We start from the raw sequence: 6,376 nt of genomic DNA, 5'->3' as shown, positions 1-6,376 counted from the left end.
CAGAAACAGTAGTGAAAAACATATAGGGATGAGTGAGGAAAAAAATCATCTCATACTTTGTATACATACGCACATACACAGTATAAGGTTACAAAAACCTTTTACGTTTCTGTAATGTTAATCCACCAGCACCGTGCACTTTAATCAAAATTATATTCTTAATTTCCTCTGGGAACAGTGAGGCTACTCGAGATTTTATATATATATATAAATATATATATATACATACACACAGCTCGAAACAATTAAAGGAACACTTAGAAAACACATTAGCTCTCAGTGGGGGGAGAAATATCTTGCTGACATACTGATATGAACTGGGTAACACCTGTCACATCTGCTCAGAATGAACCTGCTTTCATCTGTGAAAAGCACAGGGCACCAGTGGTGGACCTGCCAATTCTGATATTTTATGGGAAATGCCAGTCGGGCGCCAAGGTTCCGGGCAGTGAGCACTGGGCCTACTAGAGGATGTCGGGCCTTCAGGCCACCCACATGAAGTTTGTTTCTGATTATTTGGTCAGAGATATTCACACCAGTGCTGGAGGTCATTTTGTAGCTCTGGCAGTTCTCATCCTGTTCCTCCTTGCACAAAGGAGCAGAAACCAGTTCTGCTGATGGGTTAAGGATGTTCTACAGCCCTGTCCTGCTCTTAAATCTCTGCTGGGAGACGCAGCAAACCTGGCAATGGCACGTATTTATGTGCCATTCTGGGGGAGTTGGACTAACCATGCAAGCTCTGTAGGGTCCAGGTATCACCTCATGCTACCAGTAGTGACACTGACACTAGCCAGTGGTTCTCAAATCCAGGCCTCGGGGTCCGGTGTCCTGCAGGTTTTAGATGTGTCCCTGATCCAACATACCTGAATCAAATGGCTGAATTACCTCCTCAGTATGTAGTCAAGTTCTCCAGAGTCCTGCTAATGACTTCTGTATTTGACTCAGGTGTGTTGAAGCAGAGACACATCTTTTTTTTTTTTTTTTTTTTTTAGCCTGTCATGTCTGGCATCTTTCACAATCGGAATGATGATCCGAATGCACTGATGTACCAAACATATTTGCTTTGACAAGAACAGCTCTATATGTTTCCTATAGGCTCTTCTTGTTAATGTTTGCAATTTTATTTTTATTTATTTATCTTTTTATTTAGTTATTCACGCCAAGTCTGACAGGCAACAAGGAAGGGGCAAGAACAAGAGGTGGGGGGGAGAAAAGGGGGGGGGGGGGGGAGAAAAGGAAGAAAGGAGATAGAGAAAAAAAAAATAAAAAAATAAAAAAAATAAAAGGGGTTGATATACTCACACACACACACACACACACACACATCCATACACACACCCATATGCACCTACATATACACACACACGCAAACACACACACACAAGTTTATTGTTTGTAGTAATGTGTGTGTATGCGCCTTTGTCATGCAATGTATTCGATAATGAGGGCGAGAAACTGCAACCATGCCCCCCGCGATCCAGAGGCAGATAGGGAAGGACCCAGGGGACCCAGGCCATCCACAGCACAGGAGCTCAGAAGACTTGGGGCCACACATCCCGATGGCAACCGCGTACACTCCCCAGAAGAGGAAGGAGGGAGGCTACAGACGGAACCCCCACAATCCAGGGGCTAGAGTCCAGAGAGCCAGAGACGACGGGCAGCCCACCCCCCCCGGCAGGCCGGCACCCCCAGCACGAGCCAGGCATGCGGCCCCCGAGGCCCCAAGCGCCCGAGAGCAGCCCGACACCCGGCAGAGCCCCCCCACGCGCCAAAGAGGCCCAAGCCACCCCCAGGTCACGGCCACCAAGGGAGCAGGCCAAAAACCATGCCGAGACATCCGGCCACACATCCCGGGACCCACGGGCACCCACACCCCAGGGGCGGCAGTGACGACCAGCGGGGAGCAGCGTGGAGCGGTAGGGAGGGGTAACTCCCACCCTCCGTGTCCCACCGGTGCCAAGGCTTGGCAAGCCACCAACCCAGGCCCAGCTGTCCACACACACACACTCTCACAAGCACGCACGTACACACACACACACACGTACCAGTCATTCCCTCATGTACACACACGCACATACACACGCACGCACATTCGCATGCACCAGTCACACACTCATGCATACGCACATGTAACATACATGGACACCTAATGTGGGAGAGCGGGTACCAGCACCAAGCCAGCGGCAACCCAGGGAAGCAGCCAACCCAGCCCCGAACAATGAGCCAGTCCCCATCCCAGGCGGGGTGCATGGAACTGGGGTGTGAGAAGGCCCGCCCGCCCCCTCCTCCCACTCAGCGTGTTGGGGGGGTGATGTGAATGTATGTACTGAGAAGAATGTGTATGGCTGTGTGAAAACTACAGTGCTTTTAAAATTGGAGGGACAGATGTAATATGAGCACTGAATAACAGCGCCCATCCACACTGTCCCCCCAAGGCCCTCAATGTCTAAAATGTAAATAAAATTGAGGTGCAGGCAGCAGTGAACAGACAAGTGGGGCCACCTCAGCAGTGCCACCCACTAACCACTGTGTGATACACCTGCCCCCCAAGGCCCTATATGTACTATGATGTGTTGTGAGCTGTATAATGCAATTAAAAAAGGAGGAGTGGGACATCACGCAGCACAGCGAGCAGAGCCTGCAGCAGAGACACATCTAAAAGCTGCAGGACACAGGGCCACGAGGCCTGGATTTGAGAACCACTGCACTAGCCAAATGCAAAACTAGTGAAAAAACAGTCAGAAGATGAAAAGGGAGAAAATGTCAGTGGCCCCCACCTGTAAAACTATTCTGGGGTTGTCTCATTGTTGCCCCTCTAGTGCACCTGTTGTTAATCTCACAGGACCTGTCCTGGACTCATCACATAAACATCACTGTGAAGAAGGCCAGACAGCGTCTCTACCTCCTCAGGCGGCTGAGAGACTTCAAGCTCCCACTCAAGGTGCTCAGGAACTTTTACACCTGCACCATCGAGAGCATCATGCGTGGGAGCATCACCACCTGGATGGGAAACTGCACCAAGCAGGACTTCATGGCCCTAAAAAGGGTGGTTCGTTCAGCTGAACGGACCATCAGAACCACCCTCCCCAACCTGCAGGACATTTACACCAAGCAGTGCAGGCTGAGGGCCATGAAGATCCTAAAACAGCCCAGCCACCCCGGACACTCTCTCTTCTCCCTGCTCCCATCAGGCCGGCGTTACCGCTGCCTGAGGACTAAGACTGAAAGGTTGAAGAAGAGTTTTTACCCACAAGCCATCCGTCTGCTCAACTCTGAGCCCTAACTGGACCATTATTGCACAATGTAAATATTATAATTTATAAAAGTGTGTATAGTGTATAGTATATAGAGTATAGTGTATAGTGTGAATTACTTTTTTTTTTTTTTTTATTCTTCTTATTTATATGTGTGTGTATATATGGTTGCAGGTACAAAATACATTTCACTGTGCATTGTACTGTGTATAACTGTGCATGTGACAAATAAACACTATCTTAATCTTAAATCATTAAATCTTAATTTCATTAACACAAAAGCAGCTGAAACTGATTAACAACCCCCTCTGCTACTTAACTGACCAGATCAATATCCCAGAGGTTTAACTGACTTGATGATATACTGATTAAAAAGTATTCCTTTATTTATTTATTTTTTTGAGCAGTGTATATACTATCACCAGATAAAATACCATTAACCCCAAAGAAAATTTTCTGTTTCAGTCTCAACTGGGACCGCCACTTGCCATCACTTCCATGATCTTGTGACCCTTGTTTTTCTTTTAACAGAGAAAGTATTGCTTTGTTTGAGGAAAATATTGGTTCTTGTCCACTTTTGTTAGTAATATTGAATTTAAGAATTTTTCTGTGGTTGACAGTCTGCGTCTCTACAGATGCATATTCCATTGATCAGTCAGTACCAGCAGGTATCAGTACCACACTGACCCCTATGCAGTACTGTCAGTTTAATTCTCACATTTAAATGCAATTTCCCAGATATCAATGGGATTTTTTTTTTCCCACTTTTTATTTGCTTGTGGTCTTTATATGCTCCTTTTTCTCTCTTCTTTTTCCAGTCACCCCACAACCAATCACAGCAGATGGCTTCCCCTCCCTGATCCTGGGTCAGTCAGGTGGTTTCTTCCTATTAAACGGGAGTTCTTCCTCCCCACTCTCGTCATGTGCTTACTCCTAGGGGCTCATGTGATCATTGTTACTTAAAATATGAAATGCTTTTGTTGTTGTGACCTGAACCTACTGTCTGCACAGTTGCATTTAAAATGCATGTGGGACCCACACAGTATTCACTTCTCCAACACGTGCTATATACTCACTGATTCACCGCGGTTTGTGCAGTGGGAGCCACAATTTTAGCCATTCTCTACATGTTTCTCCTGCTGCTACTTTTAGTCATTTGAGCAGTTTGTGAGGTGCTGCTGAAAGCTTTTTCCATGCTGCACTGGCCATCTGTCCAGACATTATAGCACATCTGTGTGCCTGCTACATAAATTCCTCTGTGTGCCACGGGTCTGAAGGGCTGCTATCTTCCTATCTTCCTGTGTGCTTTTCCTACAAGAGATCATATAACCAGTCAGGTCAGAGGGCCACTGCCTGTCATTCATGATCTTATCTGTCTCTGTAGCGGCATACCACATCTTTAACTCAAGGAATGCAAATGAGCAAATGAGCAGAACAATTTTTGTACTGATTTGCAGTGACCCCTGCCTGGAAGGGGATAACCAGACCCAAACTATGCCAGAAAAAGGCTCTCCATGGCATAACAGAGCTGCTGGATCAAATATTCTTTTTTCTTCTTCTTCTTTTTTTTTTTTGGTCTTCTTTCTGCGTTTATACTGGTTAATGTAAAAATAAATACTGTGCCTAGAATCCACAGAATAATACCTTTCAGAGAAATGTAGTGAAGTAAAAAGTGCAATACTGCCTCTTTCTTTCTACTGGACTCATGAGGTATATGCTAAATTATTGAACCACCCCTCATTTCTTTGTATTTTGCTTCCATGTAACTGAACTTTTTAAAGTGGTCTTGAGCAATAGATCTCCAGACTTTCTGAATATCATCACTGACCTGTGAATCATCCATGCATAGAAAAAGGCACTTAAGTGAAGGTATAATCCAGGATTGTGTCTATGCATAGCAGACTACTTAGCAAAGAACTAAATTTAGATGGTCTCTTTAGGCACTTTGTCACCAGCAGCCTATAATTTGCTCCCATTTCTTTAGTTGAATCTACAAAAAAATGCCAAAGGTAACAGTTTGACAGGCAAAAACTGTGTTTTTGCACCAACAAGATGATTCCTAAAGTGCTATAAGCTGAAAACTTGGCACATGGTGTGCAGTGTGCCCTTAAAGACATTTAAAGACGCTGGACAAATGGAGGACAAAATAAGAAGGCTTAAAAACACTGAATGTTTACAGCCATCCGTAAAACATGGTGGAAGCTCTGTCATGGTTTGGGTCTGCATTTCAGCCAGCAGTGTTGGGAATGTTGTCAAAAAAGATGGAATTATGAACATGAAAAAGTACCTTCAGATTTTGATCCACCATCTGGAAAGCGCCTGTTTGTGGTTTCATTTTTCAGGGTGACAATGATCCCCAAACATGCTGCCATTGCAGTAAAAGCATCCCTGGATAGAAAAACACACAATGGAACACTATCAGTCACGGATCAGCCTCCCCAGAGGCCAGACCTTAACGTTATTGAAGCAGTGCGGGATCAGTTTGACAGAAAACAGAACAAATGGCAGAAACATCCTAAGAAGAGCTTTGAATGTCCTTCAAGAAGCCTGGAGAACTATTCCTGAAGACTAGTAAAAGAAAGTAAAAGAAAGCTGCCTCAGAGAGTTCAGGCTGTCTTGAAGAAAAAAGGCGGTCACACCAAATATGGACTTTCAAGCTCATTAGAACTGCACAAACTCTGTTTCTGCCTTATACACTGTGTTTCCATGTATGCTTTCACATGTTTCAATAAATCACTGCATCTATTCCCCATTTTCCTGGCTATATATTCTAAGGATTTTGTAGCTTATAATCATTAGAGAATAAATATATAAATATTAAATCTGAATGACTAAATCTATATTTACATAAAAAAAATCATAAATAAACTATAAAAAAAAATCAAATATGTCGCTAGCCTAATTTTTTAATTTAACTTCAGCAGTATCTTAAAAATGTGATTTATTAAAAGAAAATGATTAGTAAAAATATGATATATATTATTAAGATTTTAATAAAAGTAATGCATTTTGACAATTAAAAACACATTCCAATAAATTGATTGTTAATTAAAAAAAACTATCATATAATGAAAGCAGTAAATATCACTGCCAAGTGTATCTGTGTATTCAATATATAAATC

This window comes from Archocentrus centrarchus, chromosome 2 (assembly GCF_007364275.1).
Source record: "Archocentrus centrarchus isolate MPI-CPG fArcCen1 chromosome 2, fArcCen1, whole genome shotgun sequence".
NCBI classification, from domain to species: domain Eukaryota; kingdom Metazoa; phylum Chordata; class Actinopteri; order Cichliformes; family Cichlidae; genus Archocentrus; species Archocentrus centrarchus.
Note: the sequence above shows the minus strand (reverse complement) of the source record.